The sequence below is a fragment of the Elgaria multicarinata genome, chromosome 8 (genome assembly GCF_023053635.1).
Source record: "Elgaria multicarinata webbii isolate HBS135686 ecotype San Diego chromosome 8, rElgMul1.1.pri, whole genome shotgun sequence".
NCBI classification, from domain to species: Eukaryota; Metazoa; Chordata; class Lepidosauria; order Squamata; family Anguidae; genus Elgaria; species Elgaria multicarinata.
Genome location: NC_086178.1, coordinates 105,580,556 through 105,605,732, shown reverse-complemented (window position 1 = coordinate 105,605,732; position 25,177 = coordinate 105,580,556). Strand labels below are relative to the sequence as shown.

Sequence of the window (25,177 nt, the reverse complement as noted above, 5' to 3'; positions counted from 1 at the left end):
AGGTCCTCCTCCGAGTGCCTACTCCAACGGAAGCTCGGAGGATGGCAACAAGGGAGAGGGCCTTCTCAGTGGTGGCCCCCCAATTATGGAATGATCTCCCCGACGAGGCTCGCCTGGCGCCAACATTGCTGTCTTTTCGGCGCCAGGTCAAGACTTTTCTCCCAGGCCGTTAACAACATAAGCTGAGTTTTTAACTGACCCCAGAATAGTTGTTTTAAATGGATATTGTTGTTTTTACACTTTTGATGGTTTAATTTTTTTGTATATTTGTTTTTAATGTTCACTGTTTTTAACCTTTGTAAACCGCCCAGAGAGCTTCGGCTATGGGGGCGGTATATAAATGTAATAAATAAATATAAATAAATAAATATGACCCTCAGCTAACGGGCAGTATTATATGCACCGAATATCAGTATTTTACACTCATGTATAAAGCCAAATATTGCAACATTTGAGGGCATTTTTCAGATATACTGATCATTATTTTTTGTTTGGTAGATTTTACTGATTATTATTTTTTGTTCAGTAGATTTTATTGATTATTATTTTTTGTTTGGCAGATTTACTGATTATTCTTTTTTGTTTGGTAGATTTTACTGATTATTCTTTTTTGTTCAGTAGATTTTATTGATTATTATTTTTTGTTTGGCAGATTTACTGATTATTATTTTTTGTTCGGTAGATTTTACTGATTATTACTTCTTGTTCAATAGACCTACAGTGTATCATGATTTTCCACACTAGATCTGTCGACACCGTTAGAAAGTTTCCTTTTGGAGAGGCTGATCGCGTCGGTGTTACACGGGACGGGAAGGAAGCGAAATGTTGCCTTGCCCGGCACTTCCCCCTTTCTATGCAAACCAACGCTGTTTGTAAAACAGGCGGGGCGAGTTTGCACATGAGATTTCCTGTCCTGCGGAGAACAGAGTACGGTACGGAGCGACACACTCACAGCACAGAGGGGCCCCCGCCGTTCCGCGCCTGGGTCGTGTGCCTTCATTTGTGCGTTAGGAGAACGCGGATCTCATGGAATTCTTAAAGCAGGAAAGAAACTGAAATATCGAAAGCGCAGCTTCTGGGTTCTTTCCCCCAACTTGGTGGAAACTTGGAGGTTCCATCGAGGCGCTCTTGGGTAAGTCTGGTTTCCTGTACTCGGAGCGGATCTGCTTTGAATTTTGCTCCTGCCTTTTAATCCCACCTCCTCCTCCTTCCCCAAGCCTTTCATTACCCACTCGGTTTTTTTTGTGTGTGGGGGGGTGGGGAATTAAAGTTGATCATTCCGCGATCTATTACTTCGGAGGCCCGTCCTTTCTGCCTTGTTCTCCCGTGGCCGGGCGAAGCTTTCTATTGTGTGTGCTTTTTCCCATTGGGATTTGGTTGCTCAGAATAGGCAAACGAATACCGATCTGTAAGGCCCTTCAGACGACGTCGGTGTCAGAAGTTTACTTGTGCCGAGAGCCCCGATCCTCTCTGCCTTTTGAGTTCTGGAAGTTAACTACAACATTTAGCATTTCCAGGGATGGGTCGGGAGGGAGGAACATTTAGGACTGTGGTAACTGTTGGAGGTACTTGTGAGTCGAGTCGCTTTGTTTCCCTTTAATTTCATATTAAAAAAATAATAATGTACTCCCAATTGCCTACTTTGCACATAAATGCTTATACTGTCGAAAATAAAGCTGAAACTTGTCAACTCCCTCCTCACCCACCAGAAATTCTATTTTAGGAATGCTCTTGTTTATCGGATGTTCATTGCATTGTGAACTTTTTTAAGAAAAACACTCATATTTTATTTTTCCCCTGAAATGCCATCTAACTTTGCCAAATGGAACTTTAAGTTGTATTGACATTTTTTTCTTATATTCCCCACCCTTCCATAAAACCCAAACCCTGTTTCACCTTTTCCTGGGGGATAACTTCCTGTCTTCTCACAAAGGTGTTTGTGTAACTCATTTAGTTGGAAAGTTCTTACTTACGTGCCCCACCCTGTCTCATCCTTGGCGTTTTGAACTGCTTCGTCATTTGATTGGTTTCAAGTGAAAGCTTTAGATGCAATCCTTAATCTTTTTTATATATATATAAATTAGGGGAAGTATATTAGTGGTATGCAGGTGAGGCACTTTGCGTCTGATAACAACTCAAAGGAGGATGCTCATAAGAGTATGGTTATTCCTACAGTAGTAGTCTCAAAATTAACAGTTTATGAACAGACATGTCTGTTCATAAGCCCCATTGAGTCCAATGGGACTCACTCCCAGGTTAGTGTGCATAGGATTGCACCCTAAACCATCCAACCTAAGTCCCCTGATGTTTTCATTTTCAACCCTAAACTTAACTGCATAATGTTGCAAAACTTTGTGTTAAAATTGCCACGATCCATCTCAAAAGGTGGGAAGAATAAAAGAGCTGATTTCTGTAGTAGTATAAAACAAGATCTTGGCTATAAACTGCTATAGATTACCAAGATACCTGGGGTGAGTTTGGCTGTCCATACCATCCTGTTGAGTGATAAAGAGGATTTTGCCATCTCATACGAAAATGGAGCTTTTGGGGATGGGCAGAGGCCTTTTACACTCTGGACCGCAGGAAGAAAAGTTGGAACACTTGCTGGTCTGCTGTGACCAATTTGTGCAACACTTGACAGATAAAATTGATTGAATCCATGTTGACTTGGATACAAGTCTGGTGGGTGTAACTTTGGCCCCTGCTTGTTGAATTACAATGGATATTTTTCAGTTTGTACAGTTAGAGTTTCCTTGGAGAAGCGAGGCCTACCACCTTTTGTGGAACCATTTGCGGAACCTTTCTCTTCCTCGTCTAAGTAGGTAAAGGTAGTAGTTAATGCCTCTTTACCATAATGTGTGATTCCATCTAGCCTTAAAAAAGACAGTGGTAAGACCTTATTTTTGCTTGTGTTTTTTTAAAAAACGTGACCGCACTGTATTGGATAATTTCCGGCAGTCTCTAGTATTCCATTCTTGAGCAAGGGGCTCAGCTTGCTGTGGCTTCTCAGCTTCAGGGATTTCTACATGATACAGGTTATCTAGATCCATTTCAATCCAGCTTCAGGCCTAGTTATGGGACACAGACTGCTTTGGTCACCTTGGTGGACGATTTACTCCAGGAACTGGATGGCAGGACTGTGTCCCTATTGTTTCTGCTGGACCTTTTGATGGCTTTCAATACCATCGACCATTTTATCCTTCGGGAGCTTCTGTCTGAGAGGCGACGTGAAGGTACTTATACAGTGGCTCTGGTCTTTGATGAACGATCTCAGAAGATGGTGCTAGGCGATTCCTGTTTGACGCCATGTCCCTCTATTTTATCTCCCATGCTATTTAAAATATACATGAAACCAACGGGAGAGATTGTCCAATGTTATGGGGTTCAGTGCCACCAGTATGTTGATAACACCCATCTCTCTCTATTGGAATCCAAGAAAGCTGTTCTAGTTCTAAACCAGTGTCTGTTGTCCTTAATGGATTGGATGAGGGCAAACAAATTGAAGCTGAATCCAGACATGTCAAGAGGTGCTACTGGTTAGTCAAAGGCTGATTAAGAAATAGGGATTCCACCTGTGTTACACTCTTGCTGAAGACTCAGGCTCACAGTTTGGCTGTACTCAGCCTTGAAACTGAATGCCTGGGTTTTGGCAGTGGCCAGAAAAGCATTTGTGCAGCTGAGACTAGGGTTCCAACTGCACTTGTTCCTAGAGATGTTTGACCTGGTCATGATCATATATGCCTTAGTTACGTCCCGTTTGGATTACAGGAAAGTACTCTTCTTGGGGCTGCCTTTGAAAAACTGTTCAGAAACTTCAGCTGGTCCATAATGCTGTGGCCAGACTGTTGACCAGGGCTAATTAGAGGGAGCACGTGACTCGCTTGTTACCACAGCTTCTGGCTACCAGTCTGTTTCCAGGCAGAATGAAAAGTGCTAGCCTCTAAATAGTCAGTGTGGTATAGTGGCTAGAAAATTGGACAGGGACTCAGGAGATCCGGGTTCTTGTCCCCACTCAGCCGTGAAGCTCACTGGGTGACTTTGGGCTAATCACTGACTCTCAGGCCTTAGCTAAACCTAAGGTTTATCCCGGGGTCATCCCTGCCTGCTTCCGGGATATCCTGTGTGTCATTTACATGAACAGGGATGACCCCGGGATAAACCTTAGGTCTAGCTAAGGCCTCAGTCTAACCTGCCTCACAGGGTGGTTGTGAGGATAAGATGGAGGATTATGTATGCCTCCTTGAGTTCCTTGTGAGAGTAAAAGTGGTTATAAATGTAATAACAAAGACATTTTACCAGGCTAAATGACAGACTTATTTCCCATGCAAGCCTGCCTGGGTCTTCAGGTCTTTGGACGAGGCCCTTCCTCTGCTTTCAGAGGCGTGTTTGGTGGCGATGCAAAGGGGGCCTTCTCAGTGGCCTCACCCATGCTGTGGAATGCCCTGCTGAGGGAAGCTAGGTTCACTTCCTCTCTGTTGACCTTTTATTACTTTTATTATTGTTTTAATCTTGTTTTATTTGTGATTGCCAATTAGTTTCTGGGCAAAGTATAAAGTGTTGGTTATTACCTTTAAAGCCCTACATGGTTTGGGTCTAGGTTACCTGCGGGATCGCCTTCTCCCTGCACACTCAGGTCCTCTGGGAAGGGTTTACTCCAGTCAGCCACAACCAGGCTGGCAACTGTTACCCAGAGGACCTTTTCTTCTGCCGCCCCCAGACTGTGGAACGGCCTGCTGGAGGAGATTCGTCAGCTTAAAGCTCTGTCTGAGTTTAAGACAGCCGTAAAGTGAACCTAAACACTTCCGGCAGGCCAACCCAGATGAAGTTTAAACCTAAGAATTTTAAGATGCTGTGGTTGTTACTTTAATATTGTATTGGTTCTATATGCTCTTTTAACTAATTTTATGTATTATATTGTGTTTGCTGTTGATCCAGAGGGAGAGGCGGGTAATAAATAAGTATATTGTTGTTGTTATTATTATTATTGTAAGCCACCTCTAGTGCCATTTTTTTCTTGGTAGAAAGGCAGCTCCGAATCAAATGAATAAACGTGTGCTAACATTGTCACTCATTTAAGCTCTATATCTCTGGTAATTGTGGGGTTTCAACTCAAATTGAAAATGCAAAGGAAGATGTGGTGTACCCCTTCATGGGTTTGACCCCTTCAAACTGCAGATGAGGGTTTGTAGGTTTGAATGCTCCCCATTGTTTACAAATAACTCCTTGCGCATGGGAAGCTAACTTTTCCTGGATGTGCTAATGCTCCTCATCTGTGTTTTTGTGACTGCGTCCTCCGCTGGAGTGTTCTTGTGGATGCCCCTTGACTCCAGGACTTTGGGGGGCCTTGGGAAAGACACCTGTTGTGGTCCGTCCCCACACAGAAGAGGAAAGGGGGTTGGGCAACCTCTCTCACATGCCTCTGAATGTTTTGGGTGCCTTGTGCAAAGCGAGCATAGTGGCACTGCTGAGATGGGGGTCCTTTGCATGGACAAATGATAAATCTCACCAACTACAGGAGTGGCCCAGCTTGTAGACTTGCTAGACAAAGAAATAATCCTTGGTGGACTAACTCAGCTGGAGTTTCTAGCATGACACATGGATGATTTAAATGCAACTACTCCCTGTCTTGTGGTTCCCATTGAGTCACCAAGTGTTCTGGTTACTTCCCATTTAGCTGGAAGCAACTTATTCCTAATGCTTCTAGTCGACTGATTCCATTTATTTCTGAATTGGAGCCTATTTAAATCAATGGGTTTTATTAAGTGTGCAGCCTTGTATTTCCATGCTGGTAGAGGAAGGCCATGGCTAGACCAGGTCTATATCCCAGGATCATCCCGGGGTCATCCCTGTGCATCCAAATGACACACAGGGGATCCCGGGAGCAGGCAGGGACGACCCCTCCATTTGCCTGGGATAATCCTTAGGTCTAGCTAAGGCCGAAGAGGAAGAAGCTTTCCTTCATAGCCATCACAAATGCAGGGTTCTTGCCTCTTAGCAGGCTAGTAAAACCATTTGAAGGCTACTAGGTTTTGTGGGATTACAAGACTGTGTTAATGTATGAGAGATATTATAGTAGGGAACAGGTGGCACGAGTAGTGGCTTTGAATGTGCTGGTTTAACTAAAAAGATGCATTTGAAAATGGGTTATTTATTATTTATTTACAGTGAGCAACCCACGTCTTGCTCATAAGGTTCGTAAGTACTTGGTGTGTGAATTTCCCCTGTGAAATTGTGGGCCTTCTAAGCGCTTGTGCCACATTTCCAGCAGTTGGTATGGTGAGGACATTGAGGCCTGCAGCTGAGTGATTGTATATCAGTGGGGTTCCAGAGCTGTAGGTGGGTCACATGTTGCACACTGCTTTTTCCTGATAAGCAGTGCCAGGCAAACAGCTCCCATCTCTATTGTGTTACTGCTCCACAAATGGCAGCTTTCAATTGGGTTATCCAAAGTTCAGTGTTCCTCCTGTCTTTTCTCAGTGTCCCTCCTGTCTTGTCTTAGCCCTGTGTTTGTTATTACAGCAGCCACGGTCGTGGCTGCTGTATGTTAAGGCCCATCAGTAATCTGAGCATTCCACAATGTTAATTTATTTAGCGGGGGGGAAGGGGAATTTAGGGTCCTAAAATGAAAAATATTTCAGGAATCTTTCTGAAACGCGGGTACTGCCAGAAAGAAATGCTGGCTTTACATTCCCTGCGCGTTTCAGGGAGATTCCTGAAATATTGAGGTCTGGGTGGGAGTTTAAAGGAGAAAAAGGGAGAGAAAGTCTGTCCGTCACAATCTGCTTTGTTTTTCTCGGGGGGTGGCGACTTTTTTTTTGCGCACTCGTAGCGCAAAAGGGGAAGCCTCCCGGGGGAATGCATAAACAGGATTAAATTCCCCTATCCATCCGATTGATGGAATGGCCTTTCTTTTTTCGAAAGACCGTTCCATCAATTTTTAATTAATTTTTAAAATCCCCATGTTTCTCAATGGGGAATCTGATAAGCTCACGCATGCGCGTGAGCTTCAGAATCCCCAGAGGGAAACGGAGAAGCAGGGAGAGCGCGGCCGGCGCTCATCCCCGACGGGCCAGGTAAGTGGGGTGAGGGAGCTTGCCTCCCAGGCCGGGGGGGGAGAGAGAAGCGGAGACTTACCGTCCTCCTCCACCGTCCGTCGCAAGATTAAATTTACACCATGGCTTTAAGCGGAAGTAAAGGCCAAGGTCTTTACTTCCGCTTAAAGCCACGGCCTAAATTTAATCTTGCGAACGGACGGTGGAGGAGGACGGTAAGTGATGTTGTGCGGGGTGGGGAGGGGTGATTTCCTGGTCCCCGCTGCTGCCTACCGCTGCAGTGGCGGGAGGCCAGGACCGGGTTTTGGGGGGAATCCCCTGGGCCGCGCCGCCGCCCCGTAGTTGCTACGGTGGCGGCAGGCCGGGCCCTGCGGGACGGGACTGGGCCGCGCTGGGGCATCCGCGCGGTCACTTACGTTCCTATGATCACTTCCCGGTCCAGGCTTAGAAGGCAAGACGGAGGGTTGGAGCCGGATGCTTTAGAGCGCTAAAGCGTCCGCCTCCAACTCCCCGTCCTGGCTTCGAAGCCTGGACCGGGAGGTGATCATAGGAACGTAAGTGACCGTGCGGCGGGGGGGGGGGTGGACGGTGGGGGGGGCCCTAGCCGGGTGGGAGGGGGAGGAGAGGAGGTATTACTTACCTTTCTCCGTTCACCTCCCGGTCCAGGCTTCGAAGCTAGGACGGGGAGTTGGAGGGGGACACTTTAGAGTGCTACACCATCTGGTGCACCGCTCTAAAGAGTCCACCTCCAAACCCCCGTCCTGGCTTCGAAGCCTGGAACGGGAGGTGAAGGAGAAAGGTAAGTGACCGCGCGGTGGGGGGTGGAGGGATGTTGGAGAGTGGAGGGGGGGCCCTAGCCGGGGGGGGGGGGAGAGAGAGAATTACGTTACCTCCTTCCTCGTCGCAGGCCCGCTGGGAAATGGAGTTTTCAGCATAAGAGGAAGTGACGTCACTTCCTCTTATGCTGAAAACTCCATTTCCCAGCGGGCCTGCGATGAGGAAGGAGGTAACGTAATCCTCTCCCCCCCCCACGCGTGTGTGTGTGTGTGTGTGTGTGTGTGTGTGTGTATATGTATGTATGTATGTATGTATGTATGTATCCCCTGGCCTCCGCTGCTGCCTACCGTGGCAGCGGCGGGAGGCTAAGACCTGCTGGTGTGTGTGTGCGGGGAGGGATTCCGCGCGATGCCCCCCCCTCACTCCCCAACGTCCCCCCACCCCGCGCTCCCTTACCTCCCTTCGCTCTCCGCCCGCTCATAGAATAGCAGAGTTGGAAGGGGCCTACAAGGTCATCCAGTCCAACCCCCTGCTCAATGCAGGAATCAACCCTATTATTATTATTATTATTATTATTTATTTATTTATTTATTTATTTATTTATTTATATAGCACCATAACTGTACATGGTGCTGTACAAAGTACGCAGTAAATAGAAAGACCCTGCCGCATAGGCTTACAATCTAATCAAATCATAGTAAACAGTAAGGAGGGAAAGAGAATGCAAACAGGCACAGGGAAGTGTAAACAGGCACAGGGTAGGGTGAAACTAACAGTATAAAGTATTATTAATTCCAGTGGGTAGTACTATTGAAAGCAAGCTCTGATGCATAAGGAATGGGCCTCTGCCCATATTCTTTGGTACCTTTTGATGATCGCATGTATAATTGATGGCTTTAACTTGCATCTAACTTTTATATGGAGGACAAAGAATAAAACGGGGAGGAGGATTATGTACACTATCTTGGGTTCTTTGGAGGAAAAAGGCCGAATATAAATCCATTAGATGGCATGAGGAAAGGAAGGTTTACTGCAGTGCATGTTTACTCAGAAGTAAGTACCAGAGTTCAGTGGACTTATTCCCAAGAAAGTGTGTATAGGATTTCTTGGCCCGATAGAATTAAGTGTCTAGTTCTGCCTATTATTTACTGTCTTTTAGACAGGTCTCTTTTAGGCTTAGTAACAACAGGTAGTTCTTTTAAGAAAGCAAGAAGGATCTTGTTACCTACAATCCTATGCATCTTTAGACAGAAAAACCTACAATCCTATGCAAGTTTAGACAGAAACTCAGATGTATAAAATAGTTGTCGGCACTTTTGGAACAATCTATACATAGGGTGACCAAATGAAAAGGAGGACAGGCTTCTTGTATCTTTAACAGTTGCATAGAAAAGGGAATTTCAGCAGGTGTCACTTGTATGTATGCAGCACCTGGTGAAATTCTCTCTTCATCACAGCAATTAAAGTCACAGGAGCCTTCCCTCTTTTGTATCTGGTCAAGAGGGCAGGGTTCCTGCAGCTTTAACTGTTGTGACGCAGAGGGAATTTCACCAGGTGCTGCATGCATACAAGTGAGACCTGCTGAAATTCCCTTTTCTATACAAGTGTAAAAGATAGAAGAGCCCTGTACTCCTTTGAATTCATCACCCTAGCCACATGGAAAGGTATATGGGAGAAACCTTTTTTCCCTCTTGCAAGCAACCCAAGGTGGCATACATAGTTCTCCTGTTGTCCATTTAATAGCCACAACAACCCAGTGAAGTAGGTGAGGCTGAGAGTCAGTGATTGGTCCAAAGTTAGCCAGTGAGCTTCATGATCAAGTGGGGACTAGAACCTGCCTGACACACTAACCATTGCACTACACTGCCACATATTTGGGTTTGAGTGTGTGTGTGTGAGAGAGAGAGAGAGAGAGAGAGAGAGCGCATAAACTACCCCAATCATAGAATCATAGAATAGCAGAGTTGGAAAGGGCCTACGAGGCCATCCAGTCCAACCCCCTTTTCTACGCAACTGTTAAAGGTACAGGAACCCTGTACTCCTTTGAATATGGTCACTCTACAGGAGCGAGACATGCTAAATCCAGCAGTGGCTTGTGATTCTGATGTCAGTGGGGTGGTGAATCCGCTCTAGGTTTCAGTTATAGCCAGTCAGAACTACAAAGGAGCTACAAGGCAAAGATAAAATATAAATATAAAATACATGTGACCATGAAATAGATGGCTATATAAAGTCACATCTGTGTTTTGTGAAAAAGCAAGTTGAGTTTTTTTGGAGGGAGGTGTTGTTTATTAAAAACACTTTCTGGATACAGTAAGTACACCCGAACGCAAAAGTCCGTGACAAAAACTGCAACAAACTCAGGTTTTACACTAACTAATACATTAGTATTCTATCTAACTTACCACTAATACACTCATGTATCTATCACTAAAATTTATAATTTTTAATTTATAAACATTAAAGAATCCAATCCCCTTCTTAATGCAGGAATTCAGCTGGTAGGGTTGGCAAAACGTCCGGCCTCCAGTTATCGTTGCATGTTTGGCTCACATCAGCCACAGGCAATGCACTCTGCCCATGTTCATAGAATCGTAGAATAGCAGAGTTGAAAAGGGGGCCTATGAGGGCATCTAGTCCATCCCACTTCTTAATGCAGGAATCCACCTGGGATTCATCACAACATTTAAAGTCACAGGAGCCTTCCCTCTTTTGTATCTGGTCAAGAGGGCAGGGTTCCTGCAGCTTTAACTGTTGTGACGCAGAGGGAATTTCACCAGGTGCTGCATGCATACAAGTGAGACCTGCTGAAATTCCCTTTTCTTTACAAGTGTAAAAGATAAAGGAGCCCTGTACTCCTTTGCATATGGTCACAAGGGGGGGCTGGTGACTCCGATGTCAGTGGGTCTATAAATCCGTGGGTATATGCATAGGATTGTAGGATTTTATGTCTAACCTTGCATAGGATTGTAGGATTTATGTACACACGGATTCATAGCCCCACCGACATCGGAGTCACCAGCCCCCTGCCCCTGTGACCATATGAAAAGGAGCACAGGGCTCCTGTATCTTTAACAGTTGCATAGAAAAGGGAATTTCAGCAGGTGTCATTTGTTTATATGGAGAACCTGGTGAAATCTCCTTTTCATCACAACAGTGAAAGCTGCAGGAGCTATACTACAGTAACTGCATTTAAAAGAGGGAAGGGCTCGTTATCCTTTATAAAAAGCCATGAAATTCAATGAACAAAAAACCTACGGTTTATAAAACAACGTTAAGGCCCTACACTTTCCCACCAAGCACCAAAAAGCGGGGAAATTGGGAGTTAAGGCTCGCCAGCCTTAACGCCACATCCTCCCTAAGGAGGCAGAAAGTACCAGTGAAATTCTCATTCTGCCAAAGCAGATAAACCATGAGGACAGGATGGAGAATAGGATATGCAGAGGTGACTGTGGGGTTGTGGAAAACTGATGACCAACAACTTAGAGCCACCTACTTCTTTTTTTGTTTAGAGCAGCCCTTCCCCAACCTGGTGCCCTCCAAAGGTGTTGGACTGCGACGACGGAGCAGGTAAGAAACCCCACCCCCTCCTGCCTGGCTCTGCTGCCAGGTAAGCCCCAACCCACTTACGTGTTCCATCGTCACTGGGCCTGGACTTGAACTGAGCACCCTGGTCCATCCAGAACCTCAATTCAAGCCTGGGCCTGGGGACGATGGAGCAGGTAAGCAACCCCCTCCTGCCTGGGCCCTTACCTAGACCCACTGCCACTGCTGTGCAAACTGCAGCAACGGCTCCAGGCAAGCCCCCACCCCAGCCCACCCCACTTACCTGCTCCGTTGTCGCTGGGCCCCGGCTTGAATCGAGTGCCCTGGTCCACCCGGAAGCAAGTCCGCACCTGCAGCCTTGCTTCTGGGTGGACTCAGGGGCTCGATTCAAGCATGGGTCAGGCCATGACGGAGAAGGTAAGTGGTGGGGTGCGGGGGGGGGGGGAGCTTGCCTGGAGCTGCTACCGCAACAGTTTGTGCAGTGGCAGCTCCAGGTAAGGGGCCAGGCAGAAGGGGGGTTGGCTGGAGCTGCCGCACTTTGTGCAGCAGTAGCAGCAGGTCCAGGTAAGGGGCCAGGTGTGTGTGGGGGGGTTCTTACCTGCTCCGTCGTCACCTGGCCCAGGCTTGAATTGAGCCCCTGGGACCACCCAGAAGCAAGGCTGCAAGTGTGGCCTTGCTTCTGGGTGCACCAGGGCACTCTGTTCAAGGCCGGGCCCAACGACGACAGAGCAGGTAAGCGGGGTGAGGTGGGGGGGGGCTTGCCTGGAGGCGCCCCCCTACGTTCCCCATCCTGCTGTCCCAGCATTCCTGACCATGGGACATACTGACTTGCAATGATAGATCGTCGCAGTCCAACACCTTTGGAGGGCACCAGGTTGGGGAAGGGCTGCTCTAAACAAAAAAAGAAGTAGGTGGCTCTAAGTTGTTGGTCATCAGTTTTCCACAACCCCACAGTCACCTCTGCATATCCTATTCTCCATCCTGTCCTCATGGTTTATCTGCTTTGGCAGAATGAGAATTTCACTGGTACTTTCTGCCTCCTTAGGGAGGATGTGGCGTTAAGGCTGGCGAGCCTTAACTCCCAATTTCCCCGCTTTTTGGTGCTTGGTGGGAAAGTGTAGGGCCTTAACGTTGTTTTATAAACCGTAGGTTTTTTGTTCATTGAATTTATTTATTACCATTCTGTATATATCTTGTGAGTAACATCAAAATATGTTGTTGTTTTGGTTTTTTTTAAACCCTGCAATATTCAATGTCCTAGCATAATAAACTGGCAGGATCCTTCTTCCCATGGAGCAGCTGGTGATAGATGGCCCTGTGGGGGAAGGGGACAGTCCAGATGGTGCAGGCTCTGTGGTCATCTTTGTTTGCCTCACCCACCCACCCCCGCCTAAACACCATGGGGATGAACCATGTGGAAAATATTTGTAAAGTTTCCTTTCATGCATAATTTAATCTGCATCTCAGCCTTCCCCAACCTGGTGCCACCCAGATGTTTGGGATTAGAACTGCTAGCATTCCTGACTATTGGGCATTCTGGCTGGGGCTGATGGAAGGTGAATTCCAAAACATTGGGTGGAGGGGGAACCAGGTTCAGGAAGGCTGCTGCTGTGTAGTTTATATGGCCTGGGCCCTGCATACTTTAGGGAGATCCTTCTCCCATAGGTACCTGCCTGGTTTTAAGACAATTGCAAGAGGTCTTGTTGAAGGTACGTCATCTGCAGGAGTTCCATTTGATCAGCATTTGATATTTGCGTTTTCTCAAGTTACAGTGCCCAAACTGTCAAGCTTTGCCACTCTGGAACTTCAGTGGGCAGCTGCTTTAGTTGTCTTAAGCCACTTAAAAGCATAGTATTTCACCTGGTCTGTGGTGGTTATACTGTTTTCTGACTGTTCCTCACGATTTCTTTGCTTGGTGTCCAACGGTGGTGAAGGTCCTTTGATTGTGTTGTATTTTTTAAAAAAATTATTGTGCACAGCTTGGGGCACCGTTGTGTGGAAAAGTCCTATACATTTTAATGGCATTATCAGGTTGATGATTGCTTCCCTTTGGTAGCACTTCTGTGGTCACCACAACATGTGATCTGGGCTTATCCTATATTGAATGGGAGACCTCCTGAGAACCCTTATGTGCCATTCTTTTGAAGAAGGATGGGATACAAATGTAATAGAGCTGTGTAGCAGTGTTTAAATGCAGTTGTTGTTTTTAAGTGAGAAGCCTAGTTTATATGACATTATCTCAGCTTATTACGCTAAGATATGCAGGAGCCTTGGGCTAGTGTGCTTGGTCCTCCTGCTAACCCTTTTCCCCTCCCTTCTCAGCAACCTCCTTCATGAATTCTCCACACAATTATAATTGTGTGAGGGAAGAGAGTGGAGCCTTGCGTACCGGCCCTATCACCACTGTCGCCTTCCTGAGATCCATGCATTGGAACGGAAGATCTGAAGACGGAGGCCTGCTCTATGTGTTTCTGTTTCTATGATTAAGAACCCTGATTGTGTAGAGCAGGACTTGAGCAACTTGTAGTTCTCCAGATGTTTTGGCTTATAACTGCCATGATCCTTCATTGATGATGCTGGCTAGGGCTGAGGGGATTGTGGGCCTAAACATCTGTAGGGCCACAAGTTGCCCACCCGTTCACCATACAATAATGATCATGCGAAGGAGAGCACCTGAAGGGGGTAACTATAGTTTTCTGTTGCATCCAAACCAGGAAACTATGGTTACCAGAGTAGAAAGAGCTGAAATATCCAGATAGTTATAGAAAGGGAAGGGGGCAGGATGCTCAGGCAACAGAAAAGGAAGGTTGATCGTTGATGTGGAGGGAAGGAAGAGCTGGAGTGAGGGAGAGTCATGGCTGACAGAGAAGGAAGCTAAAGAAAGTCTTTGTCTCATAAAGAAGGAAGCAGTTAGAGAAGTCTAGAATAAGCACCTGAGACAATAGCGCATTGAGAGAAAAGATTTGGGGGTTGGGAAAAGAAGCATAAAGATGTTAACAGAAGAACCATCTGTTCCTGAAAGAACCAAAGTGTGTGTCAGGACTAACTGAAGCTGAAGGAGTGACTAAAGGGGGGTTCTGTTTTCTGAAGAGATGCGTTGGAGTGGGGAAGGGAGAGATAGACCTGTACAAACTTACTGACCTAGTTCACACGTAGCGAGAAGTTATGTGGCTGAATTTCCCCACAGCACTTGTCATTGTGACAGCAGCCACCATTTTGAATAGTTGGGGCACAGCAGGGTGAGACATAGCTTCTTATATGCAGACCCTGCAATTACGATGTGTTGGGATGGTTGACAACCCACCCAAAACCCATGGGCTGTTTTAGGGTTGTGGATGGCTTGTCAGCCACCATAATAACCCACCTTCACCAGATTTGCCTGTAATGAGAAGCCAAGGTGTGCCCCTGCCATCCCCAGAATATTAAAAATGGTATCGGCCTCCGTATCAAGGAGCACTTCAGGGAGATTCAACAACGGTGCCTTCTCATTACATGTGAACCACGCCACTGTGGTAGAATTGTTTATGTTTGTTGGAACTGTATTTAAATGCTGGAAGCATTTGTTTATTCTGGCATCATGGTTATATGTATTGACTTCCCTTTCTTTATTAGCTGAATTCATTGCTTACTTTTTCCTTTATTTTATACACTTGGGTTACTGTTGTCTGTTGTTTAGATCTAATTACATTTCTAGGAACCTAGGAACTACACCACGACTGGAACAAGCCAGGCTTTAAGTTAGACTGTAACTGTTAGAGGTGCACGATGCCAAAAAGTGTGTGTGTGAAGTGGGCCAGTGTGTATTGGCTTCCTCCTATCAAGGGCCGACTTCTTGATGACCTTGTATCAAAATATGTGGGCCATTCAGATATGAGACAAAGTGAGCATTTGATGCATAGCTCCCATTGGAGAGCCAAGAATCTTTCTGCCTACAGGCTTTTGTTCTGTATTACTTCAGGCTGCATACTTTTGCAGGCAAATACTTGATGCTTTGAGAATATGAATGTGCTTTTCCTGCTGGCATGATTGAAGGATAAATTGTGGTGGTGGTGGATGGGTATAATCAAGGGTAGATTAGAATTGGTTGAAACACACACAGAAAAACCAGATTTTTAAAAATTCAAATTGGATTTTTTTTTTAAAAAAAATGTGAATACTGAGTTTCTCTTAAATAATAACTAGGTTAATATTAATTCTGGGTACAAGCCTGTTAGCCATATATTTAATCTCTAAACTGAGTCTTTGCCTCTACCAGACAAATTGAGTTAAATGAGGCTTTTCTGTCCAAATGAAGGACCAATCCAAATTTGAAAATAAACTGTTCTAGTCTGCCTAGTAAATGTCAAACCTTTCCTTGGCATTTTAGTCACGAGTGTTTCATTTTTGTTTCCTACTATGGGCTCATCTACACCAAGCAGGATATTCCACTACGAAAGTGGTATATAAAAGGCAGGAGCCACACTACTGCTTTATAGCGGTATTGAAGTGCACTGCAGGATCTACACTACTGCTTTATAGTGGTACTGAAGTGCACTGACAACTGTTGGGGAAGCCTGGGAAGCTCAGAGGATGTCAATAAGGGAGAGGGCCTTTTCAGTGGTGGCCCCCCAATTATGGAATGATCTCCCCGATGAGGCTCGTCTGGCACCAACATTGTTATCTTTTCGGTGCCAGGTCAAGACCTTTCTCTTCTCCCAGGCATTTAACAGCATTTAACAACATATGCTAAGTTTGTTGGTTTTTTAACGGACCTCAGAACTGTCGTTGTTTACAATGGATACTGTTTTACACAGTTGTTTTTATATTTTTGATGGTTTTAAATTTGTATACTTTTTAATGTTCACTGTTTTAACTTTTGTAAACCGCTCAGAGAGCTTCTGCTATGGGGTGTTATATAAATTTAATAAATAAATAAAATAAATAAAAGTAAATGAGACATCTATACTAAGCAGGATAGAACACTATGAAAGTAGTATGAAAGCAGTATATGGTATGTGTCATGGGTCCCAACAGTTGTCGGTGCACTTCAATACCACTATAAAGCAGTAGTGTGGCTCCTGCCTTTTATAAACCGCTTTCATACCACTTTCATAGTGGAATATCTGCTTAGTGTAGATGAGCCCTTTGTTTCTGGGGGGGCCAAGCCAGAGTGAAGTTGGAAGGAGCAAAACTAGAAAGAAAAGATGACAAAATTGTGCAGTGTGCATTTGCCTGTATTCCCATATTTAGGCTGCAATCCTATAACAACTTCCCTGGGAGTAAGTCCCATTGAGCTTAGTGGAATTTATTTCTGAGTAGACATGTATAGGATTGTGTGTTTAACCTCAAACTGTCATGGGTGCTCACGGTCATAAGAATGACCCATGTTGGAATATTTTAAAGACATTGCTTCTAGGTAAAAAAAAAAAAGGGGGGGGGGAAGCACAGTGCAAAGTCTGCCTGAAAAAATGAAACCATGTAAATCAGCATGATTTAGTGGGGGTGGGAGGGGAGGTAACCTTTTAGGGCAAGAAAGCTGTTTGGGGTGCATTGGTGCCCATGGGCACAACACTCCCAGCCCTGGTTATAGTGGATCAGATGTGCACCATTGTTCAGGAAATATATGAACAAGTGTCAGTGGGAAAACCTGACTTATATCCGTGATTTATATCAACTTTTTTGTTTGATTTAAATCACTGATTTACATTTAATCTCTCCTGGTATTACTGACAGGTTTGGTACAGATGGAATCCTGTGGAATCCTTAAGTAGGGTTAAGAGATCCTATACTCTCTCTAGCACAAATTCCCAATTCTTCACTTATTGGATTTAACCGTGGCTTAGCACTGCATCTGCACTGACACGCAAGCTATGAGTAACACTAACCAGAGTTTGCAAAACCTGTTTTTTTAAAAAGCAAAATTGGGCTAAGATGTTAATGTTAACCAGTAATCTCTGTAGTCAGCAGAGTTGCAGATGCAAGACTAAAGTGTGGTTAAAGTTGACAAAAGGAGAGAGATCCGTGCCGTATAGAGGAGGTGGGGCGTGGTGCATGCGTCTACAGCCTGGTTCCAGTCTCATAACTATTGTTAAGAGGTTGGAAATATTGAGTCTGCGACAGGCTATGGATATATGGCATGGGCAGCCTGTCCCAGTGAGATGAGGAAACATTGTTTGTTTCACTGAACCCATTGTTTTCGGGAGCTGCTTGGTGCTTCAGGTGAATGAATCAGATTGCTGCACCTCAGGTGGAGAGGTAGTAGAGCTGGATCATTATTTATCTGTATATATATTTACATTTTCCCTACCTAGCCTTTGAGGCTCAGTTTCATACAAAGGCGGGGGCGAGGAGAGGCATTTTTGAAACCAAAAAATAGTCTTGTAGTCTTGTAGCACTTTAAACCAGGGATGAGGAATCTGTGGCCCTCTAGTTGCTCTTAGACGCCAACTTCCATCATCCTTGACCGTTGCCCATGCTGCCTTGGGGCTGATGGGAACTAGAGTCCAACAAAAGCTGGTGGGCCACAGGCTCTCCCCTGCCTTAAAAGCTAACGAATGTATTACGACATAAACCTATGGCTCACGTTGCTTCCAGTCATTACGCTGCCGGTGACCCAGAACATCTCCTTCCTGAAATGTTTCTGCTGAACACAGTCATTCAGGATGTTTAGACAGCCATGGTATTTTGGTTCGTTGTTTTGTGTTTTTATGTATCAGACTGACAACTGTGTGTGTATTAGTTTTGTGTATTGTTTCAGGGATATTTTATTATGGTTTTTACAATGGCTATTTTTGAGAGATCTTGTTTTAAACTCTATCTTCATTTTTTTTCTTTTTCTTTTAAGGATAAGTAATAAATTTACAAAGTTATTTTAAATAAAGTGGCCAGATGGCCACCTCGTTTGTTGGGAGAAATTAGCCTACTCGTTAGTAAGGAAGAAACAGAGGAAGTTGGGAAGTATTGTACAGATACACTCCTGCTGGCTCTTTACAAGAGGGAAATACAAGAATAGCTGCCACAAACAATGGCTTTCTCTTTCCACCTACAACTTTTAAAAACAACAACCCTTAGTTCTATATATTCACTATTAATAAATTGCTTTTTCTGTCAAGTATTCAAAGCGACCATCAGATTTGTATCCTGTCCTTTGTACTGTACAATACAAAAGATAATTTAAAACAGAGACAAATTCATTAAATCCTCAACTAAAATCCTACATAAAGCAGTCACTAGCAGTGTTAATGTGTGTGTTTTTTGGAAAATTTTGAATTGGTAAACTTTACGAAAAACTTTCCACTGCCCTAAATCAGTGGATATATGATTTTGCATGTTTGTTTGACTTACACCTAGTAAACATTTTTTTAAAAAAGTATGTATAGCTAACCCCAAGCTCAAATTACTTGGGCATTATCCAATTGGATACTATCACTAATGTAAATTATGTTGCACTAGTGTAAGAGACCTCTAAAAGCCAATAACATTATGTGGCATGACAAATTTCCCAGGAATTCCATTTCACCAGCTAATGCTATAGTGAAAGGTTCACACGTGACAAAACCCCATGTTTTTACAACAACTAAAACTCAGGATTGTTGTTACATGTGAACCAGACCAATGTGTTAAGCTTCTGTGCTTGCATGCAGAATCTGACACAGACAGAATCCGATCTGATTGGATTCTTGTGTGCTCTCTCAGTCCCCACATAAAAACAGTAATGTGGGGTGGGAATTTTTTTGCAGAAAATCTACCATTTCATAAGTTCATTAGTAAATTAATGTAAGCCAGTTGCAAATAAAATATTAGGTAAGTTTGGCAGTTTCAAAGTTGTAGTTAATGTTTTCCAAGTGATTATTCTAAGCAAGTATGTGAGAGAATGCATATACATCATTTGAAATACGTAGATGTCTCAATGTGAAATGGAACTAATAAGTGTTAACAGTGAAACTGAATGTCCCCTAATAACATCAGTGAACTATGTTGAAACAGATGAGTGGTTGTCAGGATATCATGCACATTTCTTTGGCTAATATTAATAAGTGTGTCAACACTTCTCAGTATCTTGGTTTTTCTCCTTAAATTTAAACAAGTGTAATTCATGCTCTTGTCTTTACATTTTTACAAGTATTCCAATAAAAATTTAGACGTGATTTAACGTGTGCTTTAATTCCCCCCTAAAATATTTTAGGTCAAACATGTTTGATGTATTGGGACAAAACAACAACACTTTTTTAAATTAAACCTACAGTAAAATTAAAAACATGTTGTTTTTTAAAAAACTATCAGATTAAAAGGATGGGGGGAAATCCAATACATCAACACAGGTCCAGTATAGTTCCAAAAGCCTGCTGAAACAAAAAAGTTTTTGCCAGCCTCCGAAACTGTAGCTCAGAAGGAGCCAGCCTAGCCTCCCTGGGAAGGGAGTTCCAGAGCCTTGGAGCAGCCACCGAGAAGCCCTCTCCCGTGTACCCATCAGGTGTGCCTGGGATGTTGGTGGGACTGAGAGAAAGGCCTCCCCAGAAGATCTCAGAGCATGGACAGGCTTTCAGATAACCTGGACCTGAGCCGTAGAGGGCTTTATAGGTGATAAGGATTTATTTACCCCAGCGAGCGCAAGAGCTTAGTGAATATTTTTTGTTTATATATGAGATTTTGTAAAGAACATTTGAACATGTTCATCTGTAAAAATCACAGTTGAACATGTCCAAAATGATCTGTGCATCAGATCGAGAGATATTTAGGGTGGATACTTTTGAAATGAAAGCCCTGTATAATAAACTATAAAATCATACAGTCCTGAGAAAGTGGATGAGATATCACTCATAATTCCCTAAGCGTTGGGGTAAACCCCATGTTATTATACATTTTCCTAATCCTTATTAAAAAAAATTAACTTTTTTGTTCTTGAGTACTTTCGAAAGTCGTATAGTTTTTGAGTAAATCATGGTTAAATGTCACACATAACCAATGTGAACACTGATTTTATACGTTCAAATGAAATTATCTCAAAAACTAATGGAGTTAACAAAGCATGTATTTGTCATTAAATTTGAAACATTTCAGAAAAAAAAAATCATCTCTGTAGCATAAATGGGTGAGAAGTTACGCATATTTAAATGTGGCAACTACATAATAGCGCGGCAGCCATATTGATGACGTCATCACGCAGCCCCCATCACCACCACTGGAATTTTGTAAGACTCACTTTTCTGAGACACTTATGTCATATATAAACAAAAAAAATATTCACTAAGCTTTTGCGCTCGCTGGGGTAAATAAATCCTGGTCTGGCTCTGGGACGATATGTGTACTTGTTTTGCATCAGGTTGCAGCAGAGCTGACCGGAGCAGGAAGCGGTGGGTGGGATGGCCTTGAATGACAGCTGCATTGCACCAGATGTTTCTTTTCTCTTTCCCCTTTTCCCTCCCCCTGTGTTACTGGTAGACTCTGTTGCCTCACCCTGTTTGCTTCTTCATCAGCTCGGCTTTCCCATCACTCTCAGCTGATCAGTAGAAATGCCGCACCTGTCAAACTGGCACTGAAACAGTGAAGTTTGCTGCAGCAGCAAGGTTTACAAAGGTATATCTGCAGTTCCTTAGCGGCAGAGCTGACCCCATCTGCCAGTTGCCTTTCTAAAATATCTAGCTGCACAGGAATGAACAAGAAAGTCTCGGTTTATGTGTGTGATGCAGGGCAAGCCCTCTCCATGGTAACACCAATGACTGATTGCCCTACCGCCGTGATGCCCTGACCTGCAAGCCACTGCAGTCTTTGAGAATTTTACCTGGTACAATAGAAGAGTTCAGATGTGTCACAGTTAAGTTATGAGCAAATGAAAAGAAACTCTGGAAGGAAATAGCTGCTGGTAGGAGGAGAGTTAGCGTAGTGTAATGGATGGAGTTGGACTTGGACCGGACAGATTTGGGCTCAAAAGACCCTCATTTGGCCATGAAGCTCTCTGGGAGGTCTTTTTTGTGGGTTTCTGTGTGTAACTGGTTGGACGTTGTGTGAACACAATGCTGGATGAGATGGACTCTTGGCCTGATCCAGCATGGCCCTTCATATGTTCTTGACCTGGTCACTCCTTCATAGAGCAACACAGAGCGGGCAGACATGCCAAGTAGTCATCTTGTGCACTTCAGCTAGCTCAGCCCCGTGATGTCTTCATGTACGGTACAAAGATGTGCAGGGGTGAAGCCTTTGTGCATACAGCTAAGGCTTAGGGTGGATTCCTGCATTGAGCAGGGGGTTGGACTCGATGGCCTTGTAGGCCCCTTCCAACTCTGCTATTCTATGATTCTATATCTGCAAAAGCTCCCATGTGACCTGGAACCCCAATCACATAGTGTTCACGATTACATGGAAGCCTTTGCACATATAGATGTTTGCACTGTTCATGTGAATATCAGCGCCTGGGAGAGTTGCAGTGTACAATATCGGGCATGGTTACTCAGCATGGCCAAACTCATGCATTGCTCTATGAGGGAGCTATAACTTCTGAATAGGACCATGGTTGCTGATGAACTTCTATACAGCCCCTCTAGAATCAAAGAATCATAGAATCATAGAGTTGGAAGGGGGCTATAAGGCCATCGAGCCCAACCCCCTGCTCAATGCAGGAATCCACCCTAAAGCATACTTGACAGATGGTTATCCAGCTGCCTCTTGAAGGCCTCTAGTGTGGGAGAGCCCACCACCTCCCTAGGTAACTGGTTCCATTGTCGTACTGCTCTAACAGGTAGGAAGTTTTTCCTGATGTCCAGCCAGAATCCGGCTTCCTGTAACTTGAGCCGGTTATTCCGTGTCCTGCACTCTGGGAAGATCGAGAAGAGATCCTGGCCCTCCTCTGTGTGACAACCTTTTAAGTATTTGAAGAGTGCTATCGTGTCTCCCCTCAATCTTCTCTTCTCCAGGCTAAACATGCCCAGTTCTTTCAGTCTCTCTTCATAGGGCTTTGTTTCCAGACCCCTGATCATCCTGGTTGCGCTCCTCTGAACACGCTCCAGCTTGTCTGTGTCCTTCTTGAATTGTGGAGCCCAGAACTGGATGCAATACTCTAGATGAAGCCTAACCAGGGCCGAATACAGAGGAACCAGTACCTCAGGCAATTTGGAAGCTATACTTCTATTAAAGCTATACTTCTATTAATGCAGCCCAAAATAGCATTTGCCTTTCTTGCAGCCATATCGCACTGTTGGCTCATATTCAGCTTGTTAACTACAACAATTCCAAGATCCTTCTGGTTTGTAGTATTGCTCTAGTGTAAACAATAATAATATCTAGGTCATTAAACTGTTTTCAACTCAGGCTTCCACATGTATGTTTGCCATTGTGGTCAAGGCTGGTTCAGCCTCATAGTTTGTGCAGTTCTTTTATTTAGAGTAAATGGAATAGTCATGTCCCTGTAGTCAGGAAGATTTGCTGTTTTTCCAACCTAAATGAATACACACACACACACACACACACACACTCCCCCTCCCCCATACACACACATACAGCCAAAAAGTGTAGCTATACAAACTCAGGTCTAACAGCTGTTTTTGCAAACAGATTCTGCGTTTGGGAGGGTGTGAATTTGAACAGATACCTAGAAGGGAAAGAGCATTTAATCCTTTTCCTGCCAGCTGTTTTCTCACCCCAAATTGTACACCCATCAATCGCTTCCTCTTTCCCTCCCACTGAAATCTAAATGCTGGTTCCCCCCCCCCCCCAGCATGTAGCTGGACCTTGCTGGTTGCAGTGGGTGGGTGGGATGGAGTGGGAAAATAGCAATCCCTCTGTCACTGCTCCACTCAAAACCGACCCCTCCCGGAACGGCTTTTGTTTACAAGAAGGTGCTGATAGTGCTTCGTTATTCACATCTTTGCCAGAGTTTATATAAATAGATTGTGTTCAGTTTGCGGAGGCAAGTTTTAGGGGATGGTGAGGGATTCCGCTTGCCACTTTGGTGTCTCTGGCTGGCCCTCCAAAGCTCTCCTGTAGGAATGCAGATTTGCCTTGAGTGCGTTCACTGTTTGGGGCCCAAAAAGTAAGATTATGTTGGCAGGCAATATTTGCAGTAAGAGGTAACAATGTGTAAGACAACTGCTATTATTCCCTGTCGGCATAGCCAACATGCTCCAAATGCCAATTGTTAACCAACTAACCAATCCTTCCTGCGTCCATGTTTTGAGGCATTTAGGAGCTGGGCACAAAGTATTTCTGGGCGCAAAGATTACTGCAGACGCTGACTGCAGCCAGGAAATCAGAAGACGTTTACTTCTTGGGAGGGGAGCAATGACAAATCTTGATAAAATACTTAAGAGCAGAGACACCACACTGACAACAAAGGTCCACATAGTTAAAGCAATGGTATTCCCTGTAGTAACCTATGGCTGCGAGAGCTGGACCATAAGGAAGGCTGAGCGAAGGAAGATAGATGCTTTTGAACTGTGGTGTTGGAGGAAAATTCTGAGAGTGCCTTGGACTGCAAGAAGATCAAACCAGTCCATACTCCAGGAAATAAAGCCAGACTGCTCACTTGAGGGAATGATATTAAAGGCAAAACTGAAGTACTTTGGCCATGTAATGAGAAGACAGGATCCCCTGGAGAAGATGCTGATGCTAGGGAAAGTGGAAGGCAAAAGGAAGAGGGGCCAACCAAGGGCAAGATGGATGGATGATATTCTGGAGGTGACGGACTCGACCTTGGGGGAGCTAGGGGTGGCGACGGCCGACAGAAAGCTCTGGCTTGGGCTGGTCCATGAAGTCATGAAGAGTCAGAAGCAACTGAACGAATAAACAACAAAAGGAGCTGGGGGCACATGAGAGCACGGATACCCACATCATCCTGGCCAGGTTTACATTTCAAGGCACTGGAGCGATTCCTGTTAACTTGATTCTTAAATCCAGAAAGGGTCACCTTAACTCGGTAATTGTTTGGACTGTATATCTACTGGTCCTCTGATTTCTTCTGAGAAGGTGCCTTTGCAAAGAAGTGATTCAGTAGTATCTGGGTTATTGGAATACCTCTTTCCCAACGACATCCTACAGATCTCTAGGGGGAAAAATACCTGCCTTGGGACAAGAAGGATTGTGCCGTACCTTAGTATCATAGAGTGTGGGTTCAGTCTTAAATAGTGCTTTGGGCCTGCCACTTCTCTGACTGACTGATGCCTAGGCTTAGCAGTACCAAAGTTTGCTTGGCTTAAATGTTAGTTTCTTTTTCTGCCTTTGTGGGTTTGGGTGCTGGGTGGAGTGGGTGGGAAGGAACCTGACCTAGGTGTTCTTTGAAGTGTAGGTTTAGTAAGCCTAATGAAAAGAGAGAGAGAGAGAGTTTCATTTTTCACGTCTTTCTGCAGTTGTGGTATACGTTTTTGCGAAGGGTGCATTTTTTGCTGTTTAAAACATTCTGCTACGTGTTGAAGAAATTGAAGAAGAAATTATGTTCTTGCAAAGGCCTTCTTTCCGGCTGAGCATCCTGATATGATGTCCTTCTCTCGGCTTCAGTACCAACTGATGCTTCCCCCATCAATGCCAACTCCTTCCTCCTGTCACACACCCATATAATCCCATCCATGCCCTTCCAGGATCTCTTCTATCTTAATATAGATTGTGGCTTGTCGAAGGCCAGATAGCAAAAGTATGACAGAAGTGCAGGGGCGGTGGGGAGGAATCCTTAAATGCAGTCTGTCCGTATCTTACTCTTAATTCCTTTATGCAAACTGAATTCCTTTGTACATTCCTTTATTGAAACTAAGGAAAAGTATTTGGCCAAAGCCAGTTAATTAGTCTATGGCTGCCCAATGCTTCGTCAAAAATGGCTCTTGTGCTATAAATATTTATGG

General features: G+C 44.5%; 1 protein-coding gene across 2 annotated transcripts in view; it reads left to right on the top strand.

Annotated features, from left to right (window-relative positions):
• The first annotated feature begins 918 nt into the window (after nucleotides 1-918).
• The window catches only part of TSPAN14 (tetraspanin 14), a 61,908-nt gene continuing 37,649 nt past the window's right edge, over nucleotides 919-25,177 (top strand). The window contains exon 1 of one of the 2 annotated variants that reach the window (XM_063133142.1): nucleotides 919-1,132. The gene's annotated coding sequence lies outside the window, so the exon portion shown is untranslated. Of the gene's footprint in view, nucleotides 1,133-20,854; nucleotides 20,931-25,177 lie in introns of those variants that run through there. The other variant, XM_063133143.1, reaches the window with a different exon arrangement.